The sequence below is a fragment of the Xenopus laevis genome, chromosome 4L (genome assembly GCF_017654675.1).
Source record: "Xenopus laevis strain J_2021 chromosome 4L, Xenopus_laevis_v10.1, whole genome shotgun sequence".
NCBI lineage: Eukaryota > Metazoa > Chordata > Amphibia > Anura > Pipidae > Xenopus > Xenopus laevis.
In genome coordinates, this window is record NC_054377.1 from 75,314,044 (window position 1) to 75,339,329 (window position 25,286).

The 25,286-nt window shown below is 37.2% G+C and overlaps 1 pseudogene; it reads left to right on the forward strand.

Annotated features, from left to right (window-relative positions):
• LOC108713521 overlaps positions 1-25,286 on the forward strand; it is a 69,385-nt pseudogene that overhangs the window by 40,431 nt on the left and 3,668 nt on the right.

Here is a 25,286-nt window from a genome sequence, read left to right on the forward strand (position 1 = left end):
CACCCCTCCAAAAGCTTGGAAACTCCCCGGTAGGAGCAACTTGGTTGCCATAAACTTTTTTATGGGTATAGGCCCACCCACGTTTGGGACCGGGCAGGGATGGGAATGTTATGTTCAGTATCTGTATGTTTTTTATTTGATTTATGTCTACCCTACCTCCCCCCCAATCCGCCTGGGGTCACATAATGTATTTCACTATGTACTGTGCATATCAGAATGGAGAGTAATACTATATCTTTAATATCCTGGAATGTGAGGGGGATGAACTCCAAATATAAGAGAGCAGCAATATTTGCGTACCTTAAGAAACACCCACCCACTATACTATGTCTTCAGGAAACCCACTTAATGGGGCAGAAACTACTAGCGCTTAAAAAACATTGGGTTGCGCACAGTTACCATGCCCCATACTCAACATATGCCCGTGGGTTGTCCATATTGGTGCGTAAAGGCATCCCATACCAATGTTTAGAAACAAAAATAGACCCCCAAGGCAGATTTGTTATACTCCACTGCCAAATATACACCACGCTGATCACCTTGTGTGCTCTCTATATTCCTGCCCCTCTCACACTGGGACTACTGGAGTTGGTCATGGGGAAAATTGTTGAAGTTCCACTTGCCCCCATGTGCATAATAGGAGATCTGAACTTAGTAATGAACCCCCTTAAAGGATTCCCCCAGGTCATAGCCCATCCTCCACCTTGGCCGGTTGGGCTGAAGCTATGACCCTTTCGGACCTCTGGAGACTTAAACATCTTCAGGGAAATGAGTTTTCCTGTCACTCGACAACCCACAAGTCACTCTCCAGAATTGACTTAGCCCTAGGGACCCAAGACTTTGTTAACTATGTTGCCGAAGTTAAATTGTTGCCTCAGGCCCTTTCGGACCATTCCCCTCTACTCCTGACACTAGTCCTCCCAGGCCGCCAACATGCCAAACAATGGCGACTCAGTCCAATGTGGCCTTGCCTTCCCGCTATAGCAAAGGGGAGTGATAAAGCAATTACACAATACTGGGAAGAAAACAGGGGTACTGCCTCACCTAATATACTCTGGGATGCTTCTAAGGAAGTCCTCCGGGGTAGCTTAATTCAAACCATAAATGGTATCGTAGATCCCTGCAGGAGGAGGTCTCCCATCTTGAAAATATATGCATAGCTACCCAGAGAACACATGCAGCCGGTCCCACAGATGCCACCTATCAGGAGATGCAGAAGGTGCAGCAGGCCTTGTTGTTAAAGCAGACAGAACTTACTAAGAAAGAATTACTCAACAAAGACTCTTTGATCAGGGAGAAAAGAATAGCAAAGTTTTGTCACGACTCTCCATATTCACCACAGAAACTACAGCAGTACCTAGACTGATACGACAGGACAATACAGAAGTAAATGACCCCGAAGGCATAGCCCAAGAATTTGCCAAATATTATACCACGTTATATGCAACTAGATTAACAGTCCCTAAGGACCAAATTAAAACATACCTTTCAGATATACCCCTCAACTCCCTAGACTCCCGACAGAGGGAATACCTTGACTCACCGATAATGTGATATGATTTAGCTTTAGCAATACATGACCTTTCCCCGAATAAAACGCCGGGGCCAGATGGATTTCCGGCTGACTGTTATCTAGCCAAAGCCAAGGCCTTAATCCCACACTTACATGACACCTTAATAGATGCCCAACACAGGACCCAACTCCCTCAATCGATGCAGGAGGCGACTACAGTGGTCATACCCAAAGAAGCAGGACACCCTGATCAATGTGGAGCATATAGGCCAATATCACTCCTCAATGCAGATGTCAAAATCTTGGCCAAGGTCATGGCCACCAGGTTAGCCAAGGTCATTACCACACTCATAGAGCCGGATCAATCCGGGTTTATGCCTCAAAAAGCAACTGACGTTAACATTAGGAGACTATATGCCAACTTGCAAATCCCGCATGACAATATGGGAAAGAGGGCTATTCTATCATTAGACTGGGAAAAAGCCTTCGACTCAGTTGAGTGGCCATACTTATGGGAGCTACTGGCTAAATATGGGGAAGGGCCTAATTTCATAAAATGGCTCCAAATGATCTACCACAACCCCACAGCCAAAGTCAAAGTAAATGGCATAATGTCCCCTGCTTTACAACTCCAACGGGGAACGAGACAGGGCTGCCCCATGTCCCCCCTCCTCTTCGCAATGGCAATAGAACCCTTAGCTGCTAGAAAAAGGACAACTCCTACCTGTAAGGGCCTACAAGTGGGAGCAGTGGAGGAGAAAATCTCCTTATACGCCGATGATGTCTTGCTGTACATCCAGGACACGGGTCCGTCAATAGATATAGCTATGAGAATTATACAAGAACATGGTAGATACTCTGGCTTGAAAGTCAATTGGTGGAAATCTGTACTGTTCCCTCTGGACCGACCCCTTGCTCAAACGATATCCCCCAGACAAGACTTACAAGTGGTTGACACCTTTAAATACTTGGACCTTAGAATACATAAAAATGTAACTGAGTTTGCAAAATTGAACTTAGACCCAGCAATTCAGCACTTTACTAGGGTGGTGGCTGCATGGCAACACCTGCCACTTACGCTATGGGGAAGAGTGGCCCTATTTAAAATGGTATTTCTTCCAAGATTTTTATATTTATTCCGCAACTGTCCAATTCACATACCAAACAGAGTCTTTCGAAATATAGATAAGGTGAGAACAATATTTATTTGGAATAACAAAGCCCCCAGAATTGCCAAGGAGACACTTTATGCCCCATTAGACAGCGGAGGCCTGGTGCTGCCCAATTTTAAGGCTTACTACTTGGCAGCCCAAGCTGCCTATGTTCATTGGTGGTTGGTGCCTAATGCAGAGAACCCAAATATGCAGTTACAGGCATTGTGTCTAGGATCAATAGAATCTATGCAAAATGCTCCTTATAGAGTGCAAACTGACATCCCCAAGGAACTGCCAGTAATAACAACAAACCACAGGGCCTGGGTCTCTGCACTCCGCATGACAGGGTTGGACCCACCGTTATTCTCTTCAAACCTGCCACTCTGGAGAAACTCTAATCTAATCCACTTTATTGACCTCCCCAATTACCAAAAATGGCCAATAGGGGGTATTAAAAAACTAACAGATGTTTTGGTTGATAACATGTTTATATCCTATATAGCGCTAAGAGACAAGATGTTGGCTCCTAATCTGAGGCTCCATGCATATTTCCAACTGAGAGAGGCTTTTTTGTCACAATTTCGTTCTCAATTACTGGTAACTGAGGAATACCCACTGTTGAAACTTGTAATGACGGAAATGCCAGCCAAATTGATATCCCAAATTTACTGGCTGTTGGTTTGTGCCCCTGTGGCCCCATTCCACCGCACTTACCTTAAATGACGCGACACCCTGGGAGACCTGGAGGAGGACCAATGGGAAGAAGTGACTGACAACCCATATCACTTTTTAGTGATACAGTATAAGTTCCTCCACCAGGTCTACCTGACACCTTCTAAGCTATACAGGTTTGGCAGCAGGGAAAATGGCAATTGCCATAGGTGCCAGGCGGAACAGGCGAACTTTTTTCACATGACGTGGCAATGCCCCCACATACAAGCATTCTGGAGAGCAGTCACAACACACCTTTCAACACAACTGGCTCTCCCCCCATTGCTTAATCCCCAATGCTGCCTGTTGGGAATTCTGGAGGGAGCTATTCATGGAAAATTCCTACACCTTCTCACTAGAGGACTGCTATACTATGCAAAAAAATGTATCATACTGAGGTGGATGGGGCCCAGAACTCCCACATTGAAAATGTGGCGTAAGCAGGTTAACAGTGTCCTCCCCCGGATCAAACTAACCTACCTATCGCGGGGCTGTCCTGACAAGTTTGACAAAATCTGGCAGCCATGGACTGATGCTGAGGGAATAACTGGTATAGTTGAATAAAAAGTTATATCAGATGGGCATAAGCAAAATCTGTATGTAGCACCTTATTAATGCTGGATGGAAATGTAAATGGTCAGTGTCTTCCAGGCGGGACCATACCCTCCCCCTTTTCCCCCCCTCCCCTTGTCCTGTGAATGAAAATCAATAAAAATTGTTGGTTTAAAAAAAAAAAAAAAAATAGGGATTTATTAAAGAAGAAAATTATAAAAAGTCAAAAGAAAAAAATCATTTTAGCCTCATTGAATATAAATGGAATAATATGATTCTTGCTGGCATGCAACTTTTTCTAATACAGGTATGAGATCTGTTATCATGAATACCTGGGACCTGGGATATTCCAGATAATGGATCTTTTTTTGTAAGTTGGAACTACATACATTAAGGGGCAGATTTATGAAAAATTTAGTTGGTATTCATTCTCGATTCAAGAAAAAAGTGAATGCTCGCACAAGAATTCCTCAGATAGTAGAGATTTATTAAAGAAATTTTTTTTTAAAAGTCAACAGAAAAAAAGGATCTTCAGCCTCATTGAAAATAAACAGAACAATACGATTCTTGCTGGCATGCAACTTTTTTACACAAAACAAATTAACTAAACTATTCAGTTAAAGTCTTTTCTTAAATAAGCTACAAATCGATGGAAACAAAAAGCACAAAATGTTGCTGGCTTTTTTTATTACAGAAAAAAAGAAATCATAAATAAACAGAATTATTTGTTTAAAATGGAGTCTATGAGAGATGACCTTTCTGTAATTTGGAGCTTTCTGGATAACAGGTTTCCAGATATGGGATTTTCTACCTGTACAACTCCATTACAATATAGAGTTCTAATCTCTGGTCAAGCTCTGTGTCCCAGTAAAGGTTACAATACATACCTATTGTAACCTTTGTGGTCAATCATCTTATTTGTTAACAAATTGGTTAACAATTGGGCTATGTGACTTTCTGCTTTGTTCTGGGTAATCAAAATCTAGTACCTTCACATAAAAGCTGTCCAGTAGAAAATTGATATATGTGGAAATACCGGCACCCTATCAATGGCGAAACTACAACATACCGCCCCCCCATAAAACAATCTTTAGAGGGGCACAGCATGCACAGTAACCCCTACTCAGCCCCCCCCGCACATGTTCAGATCCCCTGCTCCCCTCCTGGTAGATAGGAGAGCCCCAAGCCAAAAGATCATGTAATAAGATAATAGTATGGCTTTTGGTTGAGGGACATGGTATCGTATTAAACGAAAAAGCAGAAGATGACCATAACCTAACCACTCAGGGTTTTTGCAGTGGAAGTTGTCAAAATGCTTTTGTCTGTTTGTTACTGTTTATAATGTTCTTTTACATCCATCACGCAATTAGACTTAAAATGTATATCTACAATGTCTAAAATTTTAAATAATTATATCTAGCATGCATTCACGATATTGGTATTTGGTTCATCTCCAAATTGGCTTGGAAAAACGCCATTTTAATGTTGCTTTCTGCTCTTATTTATTTGCATTGCAGTACATTTTTTTTAGAACAAGTGAAATAAATGAATGAGGCAGCATACAACAAAATAACTTGATTTCTGTTACATGTACAGTAATTTCACTAATCTTGTCAGAGGGTAATTTTTTGTGTTGAGGTGATTGCACATTGAGGTCTGTGTATAATGAGCACATCTAACAAAATAGTCCCTGAGCAAAGTAAGGTAAGCTAATTGATCTGAAGTCTTTTTAGCCTAGCATGCTTAGTATGATATAGTGTCCACAATCCTTAGCAGCACATAGGTCATTGACGACCTTGGTCAAAACTCCATGTAATCCGGCTATGTGACAATAAATCTGAAACCCTTCACATTCATGTGCTGTTTCTAACTGTAAGGATCTTGTTATCTGTATTATTTGGAAACTGATCATTGAGGGGGTTATTTATCAAAGGTCGGGTTTGTGAGGTTTTTTTTCTACCTCGAATAAACGCACAACCAGAATGCTTGCTTATTTATGAAAAAACCCGATTGATTGTAATCGGAGGACAAACTTGAATACTTGAATTGATCAAGTTATTGGCTAAAAAAAACTTGAATACCTCGAATTGATCGACTTTTCGAATGAAAACCACCGTTAAAAAAACCCAAAAATCATGAGGGCTAAAAAACCTCTTCAAATGGATTAAGGGACCTCTGCCATTGACTTCCACATGCCCTCTACAGGTTTTAGCTGGAGTATTTTTGGATTCCGGCTTTTAGCAGCTTCAGGGCAAAATTTTCTGTCACATGACTTACTGAAATGTGTGCATTATAATAAATAATGTACCTCCTCTTGTAAAATATGAAGGCATTTCATCTCAGAGTTCCACGACCTGTATAAAAGCACTCAGCCTTGTGCCTTTACATGGTGACAAAACTCCTTGTTGACTTGTTAATATCGATATTTTACAATAGGGGGTTGCATTATTCACTATGTAATCACTTGGGGGTGTCGAATATTTAACACTCCCCCCCCCAGTGATTTATGTTTCCTTCTTGACATTTTACATTGTTTACTTTGTTTTGGCTGTTGCCTGTATGTTTATTTTTAAAATGGTTCCTTACAAATATAGTACATCGTTCAGTTTGTAATAAATAAAATTGCTTAGTATCAGTATCAGCCTATGGTCTTTTCATTACAAATAGCTTATGTAATCTTTTTCTACTTTCAATGGCATTTAATGTTTCTAGTGTATAGATTTACTATAACTGCTCTGCGCAAAGCCTTGTAATAGAAATCTGATTTTTCTGGTTCACCCTGTTGCTTGACTCGCAAAAATAAATGTCCTCTGGGTTTTCTGTGATGTTGGGAAATTGTGTGGAACATCTATGCTAAATGGTCTCTTAACCTGTTAGTCCAATCCAGGTGAATATTGAATATCTACAGTGCAGCTGTAATACGTAAGGACATTTGCATACACTGGGCCATACTGGTCCCCATTCTGTTACTTATTTATTTTTGTTACAGTCAAAATGTTTCAGTGCAAAATAGTTAAAACAGATGTGTACTAAAATTTCATTAACAATCCTAGTCTGGATAGGGTCTCAAAAGTGGTTATGTTATTATTAATACACTTATCAGTTGCAAAAATTACATCCTGGCTATATATTTTCTTCTCTTTGGCTGCTCCCTTTATGAGCGTTATTCCCTTTAAAAGTGTATAAATAAACCAATTGAAACTGTACAGTAAAAATACTATTTACTTTGAAGAAGTCAAATATTACCTTAAAAAGTGTATTATAATGATTAATGTAACCAATATTTTATTTCAGACATCCTCCTCATATGGTTCTGGAACCAGTGACTTATGCAAACCAGCTTCCTGTATTAGATATTATACACCAGGTACTGCTTGTTAATTTATAATTTGCCTTTAGCAGCAATACAACACCTGTGCCTTTCTACCATTTTCCAGTTCAGTACACAAAATAACGTATATATTTAATGTACCAATAATATTATTTTTAAGGGGAAATGTAATAAGAGATGAAACATTTGTTAATGGTCTAAACACCTATACCAACCAATCCTCATGTATCATTTACTGGTTTTCTGTTTAAAAGCAAACATTGTTGCTAGATCTTTGCTTTTGTTTTGTAACTGTTCTAGGTAACTGTTTACTGGTTGCTATTGGCAACATCTCCGGTGATGTTTAACTCCAATGTTATTAACTTGCCAACTAATGATGTACCCTGCACCCCTATTTTCTAATTTATTCATCTGTTTACCATGCTGGTGAATGTGAATCAGTGGATTATTTGTCTTCCTGAGCTTTTTAAAATGATTGACAATGGGGGTTTTTTTGACAGCCATAATTCAGGTAAAGTTGTGAAATGTATTTGAAGTTTTTGAAAATCTAAAGGGGAACTATAGGGAAAATGTAATATAAGCTTCATCACACTGAAATAAGAAACTTTGTAAATACAATCAATGAAACATTCTGTATCGTTTCTGAAACAATCAAGTTTATCTTCACTATCCCTCTCTCAGCATCTGTTTTTCTTCATTCTGTCTTCATGCAGCAGTTGGGTGTCAAGACAGTTAGATCCAATATATCTTATGGGGGGCTTCCTTTCCTAGCAGACGAATTAGAGCTTATTCAAATAACTGATTACAGTCAAACAAAATCTAACAAAATAACTGCCTTTTGCACAAATTCTGCATGTAGAGAGTCATGATTTTAATAGAGTGAGCTCTAATACATCTTCTAGGCAAAAGGAGCCCCTATAAGATATATTGGATCTCAGTACTCAACGATTATCTGACACCCAACTCCTGCATGGAGTGAAAATAAAAAGAAACAGATGCTGAGAGAGGAATACTGAAGATGAACTTGATTATTTTAGAAACAGTACAGAATTTTAATTGATTGTATTTAGAAAGTTTCTTATTTCAGTATGCTTATGCTTATATTACATTTTCATTTTCTCGATAGTTCCCCTTTAATATCAATTAAATAATATATCATGTTACTTATAAAGGAGAGCTAACCCCTATTCGAAACTTACTGCACCAGCTTAAAGGCTCAGCATCTCTATAATAGTAATGTTCCACGCCTACAAATTTGTGCACAGGAGCTCCACATCTTGGATTTTGTTAGTGCTCCGTGTACTCCGGGGAGCTGTTGAGAAACTAAGGTTATGGATATTCGCAAATCCTCAAGCAAAAACGAGGTTCTCCTGTGAGAATCTGATGCTACAGGGCTGATTATTAAATTCTCATACAAACTGCACTATTTTCAGAGCTGCCATGAATTAATTACTAATCAACCTTGTATCATGGCTTTTATATAGTATTTTATATGCTCCTGGGGACATATTCAAAAGCAGATATCTTCACTTGTAAAGGGTTGTTATTGCCTTGGACTGGCACAGTCAAAACATAATGTACAGTATGTCTAGCCTTTGTTAAGCTCTAGTTCTTTGACATTTATTTCCTATCAAGATACTAAATAAATTAATTTACTATGTGGTTTCTTAAAAATTAACAGTTTTTGGCTGCTAATTCCAGGCTTTCAGTTGGTCACCCAGTTGCAAAATGTCAGGTTCTGTCAGTGATCTGATATAAATTTTGTGTGTTTACTCATATTGAACATAGGTGTATAATGTCTTTTTTTTTTTGTTCTCCTTGTTGTTTGCAGAGTGTCAGGCCACACCCCCTTTGTCGACATTTTTTGTTGGTTTCTTGTAAGAGAAACATCACATTGGAAGAAGGACTGGGTGTTGTTAAATATTTTATATTAACCCTATTAGCTATTATGCTATTTTGGCGCACTTTGTTTTCAGTGGGTATCCACATAGGATGCATAGAAGGTCCCTGATGAGAGATTCATGTTTGGCATCTGATGAGTAGGTGATTCAGCGTGGTATTTAGATTACCTTACACCTACACGAGTATGTATGGAAAAGATTTGAGCACTTTATTACATAGCCCCCTTAAACTTTTAAGGAAATCAAGCAATAATATTGGCACATATGCACTTTAATTTACTTAAATGAAGGTATTGTTTTTTGAGCTTCCCTACAGATTTGTTGACTTTACTTGGAGAATCTGGCAGAGTGGATCTATTTGGGGAGCTGTAGAGAAGAAATTTTTCCACAATATAGCGCTGAATAAACTTTCTTTTGCTAGGGGTGACTTATACCCAGAAACTGTGAACACAACTGAAAGAGGGAGAGGTTCAAATAACATACGAGTTATACTGCTGTTAGGGCCATGAAAACCTTTAAGTGGCATCCAGTTACAAGGAACTAATGTTTTGACTTCACTAAATATGATTTTTAATGTTAGACACATTTGAAATGTAGACACGCTTTAAGTCATTTATTAATGATTCTGATATGTAAATATACTCTTGCTACAGAATAATAGACAATAAAAAATTCAACATTCTATATTATATCATCATGATTTTATAATATTTATAAATATCCATTATTGCGCCTTCAATTAATTAAAAGAACAGTTCAGAAGGGCTCTTTTTTTATTTATTTATATTAAAAAAATCTATATGGTTTTATTTGATTTATGAAGAGCTGCAAAATGTACAATATGTCTGTAATGTGATCACTTTCCAAAAAATATCTAGTGCGAGAATGTAATGAGAAAGTGTGTGATTTGGTATGATCTGTGTGGGACAATAACTGTGTATCAAAGAATATCTAAAAATGAAAAGTAAATGACCACAACGTGAAGGACATGCTGTGTTTAATCACTTGCGTTAAATTTAGCAAAAAAAGAAATATCTTTGTATGCACTTTCTTTTTATGCAACCATTTCCTTCAAAGGCATAATGCCTTTAACGGGGTTGTATGGGCAAGTAGCAGGTAGAAATTGCCCTACATGAAACATAACTGTAGGTTTTATGCCAACAGATTACCATAGAGAAAAATAACTATATTTATTTATTGCAATATTTGACTCTCTGTCTATTATATGTGTATTGTGTCTTCTACAGACACGATGTATGGACATATCAATTGTTTTGTATTTGATTAAGAGGACTCTTACTGTTCAGATTTACTTTTCAGTATGTAGAGAACATTTGGCAAATGTTTTATTCATGTGCTACACAGTACTCCAGTCAATGTATGCAACTGTTGGTGAATTAGGTTAATTAAGTTTATGTGTGGCCCAAGGCTGATATCCACTGCTTTATTAGCAGAGAGAATGAAAGCTATCAGGAATTTCTATTGCATTAAATGCCCCTTGGTTATTAATTATCACTGAAGATTGTTTATAATACTCCTGGACCCTGAATGTTTTGTCTGAGGAAAGCATTGTTTACTGAAGGTAATGCCAGTTATCGCTGTAAGGTAACATTATCTATCAGGACACACAAATGCACTTTTTTAGTATTATTATGATGATGATTATTATTTGTATATTATTTTATTTTGCTTTAGAGAATTTATGCAAACTAAATTGAAAGACCTTTGATTCAAGTATTATACTGCATAGCCATCATATTAAAATGTTTTTAAAGCAGCATTTTAAAAAGACATACAAATACTATCAGGAAATCTCTCTCTCATTTGTTGAATCATCTTTTGTTCCACACAAGCAATGTTAACCAAATAGATTAAAAATTTGTAGGCACATTTATCAAGGGTCGGATTTCGAATTCATGTGAGTTTTTTTAAACTCCTTTAAATTCAAATATACTTGAAATTCGGCTGTTGGTTATTTATAAAAAAAAATGGAATATCTATAAATCGGACGAATTTTACAGACTCCAGTTCTTAAAGGGCCAGAGTATGATAAATTCTTGAAATTCTAATTTAAACTCAAATCAAGTTTGGATAAATCACAATTCGAATTTGAGAGTTTTGACCAACAAAAAATTGGAAACTTTCAATTCGACCCTAAGTGTGCGTCTGTATGTCCTAGCAACTTTTATTAAATTGTTAAATTAGGCTTTAAATGGAAGGAGATATAGTGAGTGCTATGAATGTTGTACCTTCTTTATTATAGAGTTTGATTATCACAATAACCCAAGGTTAAGGGGCAGATTCATTAAGGGTCGAATTTCGAAGTTAAAAATACTTCGAAATTCGACCCTCGAATTGAAATCCTTCGACTTCGAATATCGAAGTCGAAGGATTTAGCGCTAATCCTGCGATCGATCGATCGAAGGATTTTTCGTTCGATCGAACGATTAAATCCTTCGAATCGAACGATGCGAACGATTTTAATCCAACGATCGAAGGAAAATCCTTCGATCAAAAAAAGGTTAGCAAACCTATGGGGACCTTCCCCATAGGCTAACATTGACTTCGGTAGGTTTTATCTGCCGAAGTAGGGGGTCGAAGTTTTTTTTAAAGGGAAAGTACTTCGACTATCGAATGGTCGAATAGTCGAACGATTTTTACTTCGATTCGTTCGATTTCGTTCGAATTCGAACGAATTTAACCAATTCGATGGTCGAAGTACCCAAAAAATACTTCGAAATTCGAAGTATTTTTCATACGAATCCTTCACTCGAGCTTAGTGAATCGGCCCCTAAGTGTCAGGAAAAATGTGTAATTGCATAAGAAAATATAGTGGCAGACATTTTTCTTTTACTGATGTTGGCGCTCTATAAATACATAATAATAATAATACTGTAAATTAACACGGCGTTGCTTTTAGTTAATCTCTGAGGATCACTGCATGCTAGTTTATTGCTTTGTGACAGCAGTCACTTTTTGGATATAGTGCTTCTGAAGGATAAGTAAGCCTTTTTATTTTAAAATCCCCAAAAGACTCTAAACAATCTTTTCTAAGATAGAAGCTGAAATCATTGACTTCCTTAGCTAGTGTTAAGCTCCGCCCCTTTAGTATACTGAGCTTTCCTTGTAGTTTGAATAGGGAGTCGGTCAAATAGTAATAACACATGTTGCTCTTCGTCACCCACGTTGCGCAATAAAATGCCACTAAATGCCCTTCAATTGCAGTGCATTAAGTAAAGCATGTCAGGAAAAATGTGTAATTGCAAGAAAATATAGTGGCAGACATTTTCCCGACGTGCTTGCGGTGATTTTAATGCATTGCATCAATAGGATAATACCCTAAGGGTAAGGGCACACACAGCACACTGCTTTCCTCTGCCTGTCTACAAAACAGTGGAGGATATGCTGTATGTGCCCTTGCCCTAAAATCTCTGGTCCCCATTATTCTACATCTTTGCTGTCCAACTTCTGTGGTACCGAGGGCTGGATTTTTTTTCACCCATGTAATGGAGGGCCGATAATGGAAGTCTGTGTTGACCATGCCCTATTTTGAAACTACACCCACTTTAAACCACACCCATGTTATCACAAGAAATATTAAAACATACCCTTCAATCCATATGCCCCCTTCTCCTCTATGGATAACACAGCACCACCCAGCACTTGATTAGGGGCCCCCTGACAACAATTTCCAAATGTTTACAAACCCCCCCAACAAACCCCTACCAGGCTCATGTCACACAGGTAGTGTAGGGCAGGCAGAGTATGACACATACAGGGAGCATAGGGCAGGCAGAGTATGGCACAGAGTAGTGATGTGCCGACCGGGCCGATACCTGCGGGACCTGCAGTCGGGGGGAATCCGGCCACTCTAAAATGAACAGTAAATTCTGTGTTACTTACAGCGACACAATGCTGGTGCCCCTCCAGCAGTTTATATCTGATGTGAACAATGTGGGCACTTTCAGTCTGGGTCTCAGGTACAAGGCTTCAGGGGTGCTAACAATAGAAGTGTTACAGATGAACAATGCAGGAGTTTATAGTCTGAATTTGAGTTGTAAACAATGCAAGGGCCAGTTAATCTCAGTTCTGATACATTTGAAAGTTTACACAAGGTAAGCAGTCATAGCAGGCAGATTTTCATGTGGGGGCCATACAAGCATGTAGCCCGCGGGCCACAAGTTGGACAGCACTGTTCACATAATAGATCCCATACTTAATATTTATTTTTATTTAATTTAGAAATGTTCTAGACACATTTTCCTGTTGTACAGTTTATTGCACATAATTTGTGTATTTCTTTTTATATTGCCATAAAATTCTCTTACATATAATATGAATTGGTAAAAAAAACTATTGTGGATTGGAATGTAAAGTAGAAGACCAAATAGAAATGTGCAAAACAGCTTCCCAAAAAATGAATGACATCTAAAAGTTAGTGTTGTATCTGCTGAATAACATGATGCAAATAAAAGCAAATTATTCTTGTTTATTCATACACAAGCACACATCCTTTGGCTGTTTGCTCTAATGGTTCATACTCCATAGCCTTTTTAGAGCTATAAAGTGACCGATAGTCTGCAAATGTCACATTAAGAATTCAGTCTCATGCTGGACGCTCAGGATAAATGAATAAAAACTACAGAGAAGGTAGTGAGCCGATAAACTTTTAACAAATGTGTGCAATGAAACTGTTTGTAAGATGCACACAATAGGTAAAGAGGAATATCACAGAATGGCTCCTCACAAATAAAAGCTAAAATAAAAAATAAAGAAGCAACCTTTTCATTAGTAGCCCACATGAAATGTCAAAGCTGTATTTTTTCAGAGTAATAAAGACTTGTCTTATTTGGTTGCTTCATTATTGGTATAGAAATGTTACTGTCTGTTAATATTTTATCTTTTTGCCTAGAGGATAAAGTTTGCTACTAGGTTTATGTGCCCGTCATTTCATGGTGGTTACCCTTTATGTAAAATAGGAAGTGTTGATCTCTCTGGTAAAGTCACTTCCAACTATAAGCATAGAAGACCATTTTTATTTATGGTGTAATTAAAAATAAAATGATAGTCAAAATACGACTGGCACACTCTGCAGCCTTGATGAGAAAACATTAATTTTCATATCACTTTTATACAACAAAAATATCAAGTTTACAGTTGCAGTTGGAGAGATTATATGAGGAGATGTTTGTGCAATTGTGCATAAAACCTACAGTGAGACATGATGGTGGCCTATTGTGGAGCTAATTGTTTGCATAGGATCACATTAATACAGGCCAAAACAAAGAACCATACTATTCTGCAGAGGCATGCCGGATTCATTTTCCAGCAGAACCATGATCCAAAAAAAATGTATTGAAGATGTGCCAGGCCTGTTTGAAGTCCAAAGATGAGGAAGGAATGCTGACTCAAATGGCATTTCCTCTGCAATTTTTAATTTGAAAAATAAAACAGCATTGCATCATAACATCATAAGACTGTCTGAGATGCAGTAAAAGAGTTCTGGAAAAGTATGTAGTCTCAAATTCTGCAAAATATGAAGAATAAATGCCAGAGTGCAAATTGAAGCAATGAAACTGTCAGTGTACACTACTATTAATTATCTTAGTAATTAGGTTGTAGGGTTCATCAATAATAACTAGACAAGGGGCAGATTTATCAAAATGTCAGATTATGGCCCACCACAGAAATACTCACCCACTTCCTATTCATTCCTTTGGCATTTTTAGAAGTGTATTTATCAAATGGTGAGTTCTAACTTTCTCCCATTTATAAATATGCTACTGAAAATCCCATAGGAATGAATAGAAAGTGGGTGAGTTTTTCTGTGGTGAGCTCTAATTTCACACATACGCAAATCACTTTTTGCATAATTGTGCTCATCAGTGGTTGCGCTGTGCACTAGTATGATAGTTGCATCAACTTTTGCACATGGGACACAAGCCACAGCATGTCTTGATGAGGCTGTAAATACAGAGCTTGCTTTGTGTGATTTTACCTGCAGGAGTCCACTAATGCTAAACATTCAGAAGATTACAGGAACAGAAATAAATTAAAAAATAAAAAGGTGAGAAGTCCTTTTTTCTTAGTTGTTTATGGTGTTACTTTAATTTACAAATTCATAATGGAATATGTGGTGTTAATCCTCAAAGTGCCACAGAACGTAGAATCAACGTTCTGTGGATAAAAGTTCATAAGTGCCACAGAATGCAAATTCTATGTTCTGCAGCACTTCTGGGCGGAGGAGCAGCTTTTAAAGCCGCTTGCGCCTTCACCACTTGATCAGAGGCAAGGATCGTAGCGGGGGGGGGCCCGGTGGCCCCCACTAGTGCAGTACACCTATATATGTCTGCTGCTGCCTTTTTAGTTCTACATAGCTGTTTCTTTCTGTCCTTAAAACCTATTTGGCCAAGCTTAAATACTCAAACTGTTATTTTGACTGCTTATTTCACTAGGCGGAAAAAAAGCATTGATTTTTGTGGTTTATTGAATTTTAGTGATTTAGTGATTTTATTGCATTCTGAATTGTTTTTTGTTACTTATTTTTTGCCCATGGAAATTTTGCCTTCTGTATATCCATTTAGGGGTGTCTCTTTACACAACATAGTTTTGAAAATCTATGCATATTGGGCATGAAACGGTTCAGTAGACCCCTGGCGTGCTTATTTACGTTGTTTTTTGCTGGTATGTTATGAAATGTGGAGCATATATTGGTCAAAATGCAAGCTTTGTGACAATTTTTGGAAAATATATGATTTTCTAGGCTCTCCCTACTGTTAGGGGGTCTTATGGCTCATAATACACATATTGCCATGCTGCAATATTAGCACACCGAGTGCTAATATTGCAGCAGCCAGAGTGTCGGAAGTGAAAATGTTTTCATTTGGGGGTGTCTGTACGCCACAAAGTTAAGTAAATCAGTATATTGGACATCAAAGTGTTCAGTGGACCTCTGGAGTTAATATTTAGGATGTGTTTTTGTGGTACCTAATGCTATGTAGGAGATAAGATGCTGGAAAGTGGAAGCTTTGGGGCGATTTTCAGGTATTTTAGCAAAACTGAAAATTTTGGGAAAATATTATGACTCGGTAGTTTGGAGTGGAAAGACATGGTTACCCATTTTTGTTTTGGATAAATGTGTACTAAGCACCAGATAATTTGGTAATCCTGTGCACAATAGGCATCAAACTGTTCAGTGGATCTGTAGAAGTCAAAAATCTCCATAAAACTAAAAATATCTGGTATTGGCACATTTGAGACTTTCAAAATCAGTTGACTTTTTGAGCATGAAATTAAATATTTTTATGGTATAAATTCCTATATCATGGAAAATAGAAATTTTTAATTTTTTGGTATTTGGAGCTCTAAATCTACAAATGAAAATAAAGTACACAAAAATTCAGATTTAGAAAGCTCAGGTTCTCCTGAAAAAAACAAACAATGTATAGTTTTCCTAGGTAAATAAAAAATCCCCCATAGGAAATGCCCCTAAAGGGAGAGAGCACTTTATGTTCAAAAATATCTGGCACTGAGTGCAAAAGAAACGGGCAATTTTGTTAGAATTTAAAGGGTTATTTCTCTCAGTTTCTGTTCAAAAAGCGTTGGCAGATTGCTGTATTAATTTTGACACTAGAATTGCATATGTGTGTGTTAATCCTACAATCTGTGAACTGGAGGAGTGCACAGACTCCTATAGAGAAGAAAAGAGAAATGTGTTTTCTGGAGATGAATTATTTTTTATGTAACATCTTTATTTTAACTTTAAAATTTAATTTGCCTTAAATTAACTTATATTTCCAGTGAGTGACTCAAATCAAGTACAAAGGGGAGCTTAGTGATTTAGACTTCCACGATATAAACCACATAATTAAAAAGAGTAGATTGCAGGCAGCACAGTGTTCTACTTGAAAGCATTATGTTCCCTCCCATGGCGACCTTTAGATTAACAAAATTAGAAAGACTTTACATAGAAAACTGTGGAATTAATTTTTGCTTAAGCATGGAAGTGTCAAAAGCCTATTATGTTAATTATTTAATTTTGCTTTAACCATTCACACAATAAAAATGGTTACCCAATATAGACCTTCTTAATAGATGTAATTTTCTATTAAACCCAATCAAAGATTCAATGTAATGTATTTTATTGGCGGTGCTTCTTTTATGTCATGTACACCTGAGTTTTGCATTATTCGTTTGCATAAGAAATATGCTTAAAAATGACTATATATATATGTGTATATATATATATATATATATACACACACAAATTAATAAGGAACGCACACCATTAGCCAAAGCGTCAGCCTGGGTGCTAGTGTAGGAAAAGTAAATATCGATGCAGAATAAAACAATACAATAAAACCTACCTTTGTTTAACTGATATCTTCGTTGCAAAGTCCTTGGAGTGCTGTCATTCTGCATCGATTGCTTGTACATGTGCTGAAACGAGTACAAAAATGAATTTAGTGTGTTTATATAAAGTGTTTTTTATGTGTTTATCTGTGTGAGTGGCAGCTTCACCGCAAGTCCATTAATGATTTGACGCAAGTGCCATTACTAAGGGGCCCATTTACCAACAATCAAATTTAATTTTTTCCAAGAATAAGCTAAAATTTTTGGTTTTCCTATTTTTTTTTTTAAACTCTATAAAAAAAAAGTGTAAAAACCTCTAATACAAAACTTTGCCAGGTACAAGTTGTCGAGGTTCTATAGAAGTCAATGGGAGCTGTTTTGATCCTATTGGAATGGTTTAAATCAATTCAGACTTTTAGAGGATTTTTTATTTTTTGAATGACTTTCTAAATTTGGGAAACATTAGGTAAGGTAAAGTAGAATTGAGAAAAATTGTGCCATGAAAACTCAGAATAAGTGAAAGAGACAATATGGACGTATGTGCAAAGTGTCATTTAGAACAGAATCGGAATCTGCATTTCTTTTTTGTTGTTAATCAGCAGATTTGTTGCGCCTGACACAATCGCAGCTGATGGGTCAAAATCGGGAAACTTTTGAACCAGTGCAATTGCCTGGAAAAGTCTGTTTGTTGTAATTTCCAGCACTTGTCTTCAAAATGCCACGTGCATCTTAAGCTTTAAGTCTGTTGCGTCTTTTCACGCTGCCCAAACTGTAAATCCTGGAGCTTCAAGCTTCCCCTGCATCAATAGACACACTTGCATATAATTTGGAACAGGATCCAGGAGGACTGCAACCAATTTAGTGGCCCCACAACTGCACTTGCGGTCGCTAATTGCCCGAAAGCTAAACATTTCTATATTCTAATTCATGTCTGGATTGAGTTCACTATTTAGCAATATGTTTTTATGGAGGTTTTGTTATTTCATCAAAAATTAAATGTTATGTATTTACTGCATCTCTAGTGTGAAGCTTATATGATGCTAATGGAATATTTATGTATAACCTATAAACATGGCTTATTAACTGCCCTTTAGTATTCTGAATAATATATAATATTTGATTAAATACTTCTGTCGGTGGTGACCATTGCACTCACTGCTTTCAGGTCATTTTCTGTTTATATATTAGGTATATTATGTCAAAACTTCATTTATATTTTAATTGTTATTAGTCATTTGGTCATGCATCACGGGCAGTTTCTGTTTGTTAATGGTATTCTGAAGTACAAATAGGTGTTATAGTTTTACAATCAACAATTGTAGCTTGTGTGCCGTGTTCATGTCGCTGCAGAATCCTTTGTACAAATGTCTAATTTCCTTTTTTTGAAACGGAAAATACTATCAATTCTAAAAAACATTTATAAAGAAATACAGTCAAGCTGTAAAAAAATGTCTGCACAGTATATTTTTATGTAGTGAAAAGATTTCCAGCAATTTCAGGTACACCCATGAAGTGCATGCTGTGCATTCACAGATCAAAACAATGTTGTACTGATACAGTTCTAAATTTTAAGAGCAATTTTTATTTCTTTTTGAGGAAAAGAAGGACACACTATGGGTTAGGCTGAATTTATATTGAAGCTTGAACTAAGCAGCTATTCTACCATTTGTGTGACAATTTGGCTGTCAAGGTATCTCTTCCTCTAGAGTGTATTTGTGTGTATATATATATATATAAAATTTTATAATAAATTTTCTTTTCTAAACTGGATTATGAAGTCCTGAAGTGTGTCAATATTGGGGAACTACTACAATATATATATACGTGACAATTGATGGATTGCTCTGAGGAAGAGCAGTATCAAAGCCTATTGATGCTAATTATCTATGCCATTATAGTTTGCTGAACATAAATAAAGTAATTTTAAACTCAGTCCACCATACTGAAAGGATAGGCAAGTTAACACAAAATGTGAACCCCTCCCAGATTCACTCTATCATCAGTTCCCATTGTAAGGATGAGAAAAATAATTATCTTCCTATCTTCATGTGCTGCAGTGCTTGCTTTTTATATTCTCAATATTTTAATAAAGCTGTTACAAGAAATATTACTCAATTAAAGGAGAATGCAAATCGTAACATAAAAAAACCCTACCCCCCTACCCTACGTAAACCCCCCTCAGCTTACCTGGTACCCGGGACAAATGCCCCTAACTTTTTACTTAACCCCGGGAACAGATTCTGTCCTCGGGAGTTCACGGTAGCCATCTTCTTTTCTTCGTTAAACTTCGGAAGCAGACCATAGTTTTCAGGACATGGGATATTCCGGTCCCGAACAACTGCGCATGCGCCAAAAGTCACGGAAATTTCCTATACATTTTCGTGACATTTTTCATGACTTTCAGAAATTTTCGTGACTAAAATTGACTTTCTGGTATAAGGTGCAGAAATAATTATAATTGTTCATATTACAGCCTCTTATTCAAATCAGTGCCTAGCAATCTAATTGCAGAAATTTTCCAAGCCAAAAAAACATAAAAAATGAAAACCAATTGCATATCACTATCTACACTTGCATCATGCTAAAAGTTAACTCAAAGGTGAACAATCCCCTCATGGGAAAAAAGACAATTCAAAAATGAATCAGTTAATAGTGCTGCTCCAGCAGAATTCTGCACTGAAATCCATTTCTCAAAAGAGCAAACAGATTTTTTATATTCAATTTTGAAATCTGACATGGGGCTAGACATATTGTCAATTTCCCAGCTGCCCCAAGTCATGTGACTTGTGCTCTGATAAACTTCAATCACTCTTAACTGCTGTACTGCAAGTTGGAGTGATATCACCCCCCTCCCTTTTCCCCCCAGCAGCCAAACAAAAGAACAATGAGAAGGTAACCAGATAACAGCTCCCTATAACAAGATAACAGCTGCCTGGTAGATCTAAGAACAACACTCAATAGTAAAACCCATGTCCCACTGAGACACATTCAGTTACATTGAGAAGGAAAAACAGCAGCCTGCCAGAAAGCATTTCTCTCCTAAAGTGCAGGCACAAGTCGCATGACCAGGGGCAGCTGGGAAATTGAGAAAATGTCTAGCCCCATGTCAGATTTCAAAATTGAATGTACAAAAATCTGTTTGCTCTTTTGAGAAATGGATTTCAGTGCAGAATTCTGCTGGAGTAGCACTATTAACTGATGCGTTTTGAAAAAAACATGTTTTCTGATGACAGAATCCCTTTAAAAATCTTAATTGCAGACAGTATTGATACATTAGCATCTCTGCAATCATGTAGAATGCAACTTACAGGAGAACTAAAGCGTAACTAAAGAAGTAGCTAGAAATGTTGTACATTATGTTTTGGGCTTTAGTACCAGCCCAAGGCAAACACAGCCCTTTAGGAGTAAAGATCTGTGTCTCCAAATATGCCCCAGTAGCTCCCCATCTTCTTTTCTGCTGATTCACTGCACATGCTCTGTGCTGCTGTCACTTACTGAGCTTAGGGACCCACTCACAATATACAGTACACATAGAATATAAATGTCACAATAAAGGGTGGATTAGTAATTTATACATAAAATTACTAAATGGCAGCACAGAAACCAGTGCAACTAACATCATAATTTAATATTCAGTCTTGTAGCATCAGATACAGGCAAACCTAATTTTTTGCTTGATAATTTGCAACAACCCCTAAGCTTAGCTTCTTAACAGCTGCTTAGAGCCCACTGAGCATGTGAGTGTCACAGACACTTTCCAAGATGGTGACCTGAGGGGATTTGAAATACCTGATCATTGCTGCTATTGATACGCTGAAAATTTAGGCTCGTGCAATAAGGTCATTATATAAAATGGCAGTTTTAGCCATATTAATTTTTAGGTTTTAGTTCTCCTTTAACTAATTGACCATGCAGCATTTTTAGGTACCCTATTCAACCAAATATCTACTGTGTTAACAAGTTTCATTGCTGATTAGAAATTGGTTCAGATTTACAGTGCATGGCTGCATAAAAAGTGGAAGCCCTAAGGGGCAGATTTATCAAGGGTTGAATTGAAAATTCGAAATTCGATTTTTCCAGTTTTTTATGGTCAAAACTGTCAAATTCGCCTAGGGAGTTATTAAAATTTGATTAGCGTTTTTCAAAAAATTTGAATTTCATTTTCGAGATTTATAATAATCTGACCCTTAAGGAACTCAAATTCAACTATTCACCACCTAAAACCTGCCAAATTGCTGTTTAAGTCAATGGGAGACGTCCAGGGATAAATTTGGAGTTGTTTGCAGCCTTCCTGACATTCAAGTTTTTTTTGGAGAAAACAACTTGAGTCAAGTTTTTAAAATTCGAATCAAATTTGATTCAAGTTTTTGGGTCGATACTATTCACCCGAGTTTAAAAAATAATAAATTTTGAAAGTCACATTGGTTAATTTTCAATGAGGCTGATAATCTTGAATGTTTTAATAAACTGCCAAAAATTTCCCTTTAACTTCTATAGTAGTTTGTCATATTCTTCTTACTGAAATTTCTTTATGCAAATGTTCTTTTTCTTTAATAAATCATGAATAGCCAATGTTTCAAAAAAATTTTTTTTTTCTGCCAAGTTTTTCATTGAACCGAGAATGAATCCATTCTGTAAGGATTTGGTCAAATATTCCTACAGAAGCAGCTGGAATTTCAAAATGAATTTTGTATTTGGTGCATCCCTACTTACTTAAGTCAGGGGTAACATTCATGCTTCTCAACAAGATATTGTACGACAGTAATGTAAACACATACTGACACAAGCAGTTCATGAACACATAGGGATTTATAGAAAGAAACAAAATCACATGGTTCAAGTATCTATAGAACAGTACTACTGTGCATACTCATTTTGTCCTTTAAATCACGTCTTTAGCCATTTGCAATTTATGGAGATGGTTTGCATCGTGCCACTCAAAATGTCTGTTTCAGCGTAAGAAAATGAACGAAAGATTATTAATGAAAATATATGTATAGAAACAAGAAATGAACTGCTCACGATTTCCCTGTCGAGCATGAAATTGCTGACATTACACAGCTAAGCACTAAAGAAAATTTCATTTGTGGGCCATGACTAGAAATTGGTTAAATAAAATCAACATGCAGTTGGTGAATAAATTGGAGACATTTTACACGCTTGCCTCAGTTTTGTGCTTTCTTAGATACAATAATGTCTAGGGTTGTACCATCTCTTGGGAAAATTGCAGTTAAATTACAGTTCTATAACTTGAGTCCGGCTGAAATGGAAAATGCACATCATGTGTCTTCACACCTTTGTATATATATTTTATATTCTGTTGTCTAAAAAACTGCAATTGAGAATGCATTTGTAGCAGTTGGACTTATTTACAAAAACATTTTCATCATGAAGGAATAATTTTATTAATACAAAAATATATTCCTATGCTTTTTGCAAAGTAGATGCCCCCGAATAACTATTTCAGAATTCTTTTAGAAACTCGCTTATTGTTTTGCTTCAAATATATTTGAATAATGTGTAACTTGAAAAATGTGATTCTTTATTGAAAAAACTCAATGGGACACAAGCAGATTTCCGTTTACAGGCTTTTCATACTGTTATACTTGCTACAGAATTACCCTTCACAATTGTTATTTACTGCTTAAAATAGTCTTATTTAAAGCATTTTGCCGTGCACTTCTTTTGTGAAATCACTACATGCTTTGACACTATTTTAGACTGAAACCCCTTCTGATGATATCCATGTATTATTCTTCTGCTTCAACAGCTGTGATAGCATATTTTTTCCTGATCCTTTTGGATATATCTGCAGAATATGTGCACAGTTTGTAAATGTCCTTCTCTACAAAAGTATACAGCATCTGCTATACAGATCAGATTGGGAAACTATACCCCTGAACATTGCATATATTCATAAAATCACATAAAACCACCCATATGTAAAACATTGAATAAGACATTTTCATAAAAATATACATTTTAGTAGTACATAGCCACCAGGGCTGCCATTAGAAATCAAAGGGCCCCATACAATGATATTATCAGCCTACTGTACCTACAGTCTAGTGATTAAAATCAAAACAGAGGCCCTAATTATTATCTATTATTATCTTGGACCCCCTGCTGTCAGTGAGCTGGCAGGAGGTTTGGTGCCTATATGTTTTTCCCTTACACAGCTTTCTGTACGCTGGTGGAATTTTGGGCCTTAAGGGGGACCAGCCATACTGCACTTACTTGAATTAGCAGGGCCCCCTGCTGCAAATGAGCTGCAGACATTATAAGAGAGGACAGGAGCTCTGGTGCCTGCTTCTATTTTGCTCTAAGAGCTTTCTGTGCACTCATTTGCTATTGAAGTTTAAGTCCTGGTAGAGCCGCACAGTGATTGGATGGGTGAAGTTTGAAGTTCCCCTTCAGTCTATCCAATCCCCATGTGGCTTTACTGAGACTTAAAGGAGAAGGAAATTCTAAAATCAAGTTAATCTCTAAGTGTTGTCCATGAAAAAATAAAACTTTTACCACAAAGCATTCCCTCATTATTTTTTACATCAATCTTTGTGCTGCAATTGTTTTTAACAAAAGTTTAAACATGTATATAAAGACATACCTATGCTGCAGTCCATAAATCCTCCTCAATAGGGCACACTCATGCGCAGAACTTCTCAGCCGTGCCCTGCGCATGCGCACTAGGCTCCTGTGTCTTCCCTGCAAAGCGATGATGTTGAGGTCACGTGCTACCTCCGTTAGTCATCGCTGACCTCTCTGCCCAGCCTCATTCATTCAAACACCAATCACACTCCTGCTTCCCTGTTGTTTGGAGACACGGGGAAGCTTTGAAGCTCCTGCGCTCGCTCTGGATTTAATTTACAGTTTGTCAGCGAGCGCAGTAGCTGAGGAATGCAGCAAAAATATAAATCAATCAGCGTGCGGGTCTGTCTGAGGTCTGTAGAAATGGTAATTGAAATCATTACAGGTTGCCACAAAATGTAATTGTTGCAGGGCAATGCGCGTCACGGGGGTTCACGAAAGAGGCACATGTGCAGGAAGTGATGTGCATTTTGAAAATGGCAGCGCCAAAATCTTAACAGCACCGAAAGTTCTAAACGGGGTGCACATAAACAGCAAGGATAATAGAGTTCCTAATCCGGCGTTTCAGGAGGGGGCCTGATGGCAAGCCTAATGAAGTAGGTCTAATTTTTTTTGTTTCCTTCTCCTTTAAATTTACATAGCAGATGAGTGCACAGAAAGCTCTTAGAGCAAAATAGAAGTAGACACCGGAGCTCCTGTCCTCTCTTATGATGCCTGCAGCTCACTTGCAGCAGGGGACCCCGCTAATGTCCATTTTAAGTATTAAGGGCTGCCTCCTGGCTCATATGATTCCCTGTGTTCACACACAAACCAAGGGCACACATACATGATAGCAAGTCCAGTTGTTTTAGAATTACTTATATTAGATATACATATTCGGGTACACCAGCCAATGAATGGACAGAGCTCTGTTTTTTTACTCCCGCTCTTCTTCCGGTTACAGTTAGAGCTGCATTATTTTTATTTTACATTACCTTTCCCTCCCTAATACAGATCTTTGGGTCAAGGGGCTGATCTTATTTATTATTAAAAAAGCTTGATTTAATTAGAATAAAATCAAGTGAAAACCCAATTTTTTTAACCCAAGATTTTTGCCCTGAAATAGTGAAATTTTCAGGCTAATTCCAGTGCAGACCACAGAAACACAGAAAGATTTTAGCCATTGGACTTAAATAAATAACCCT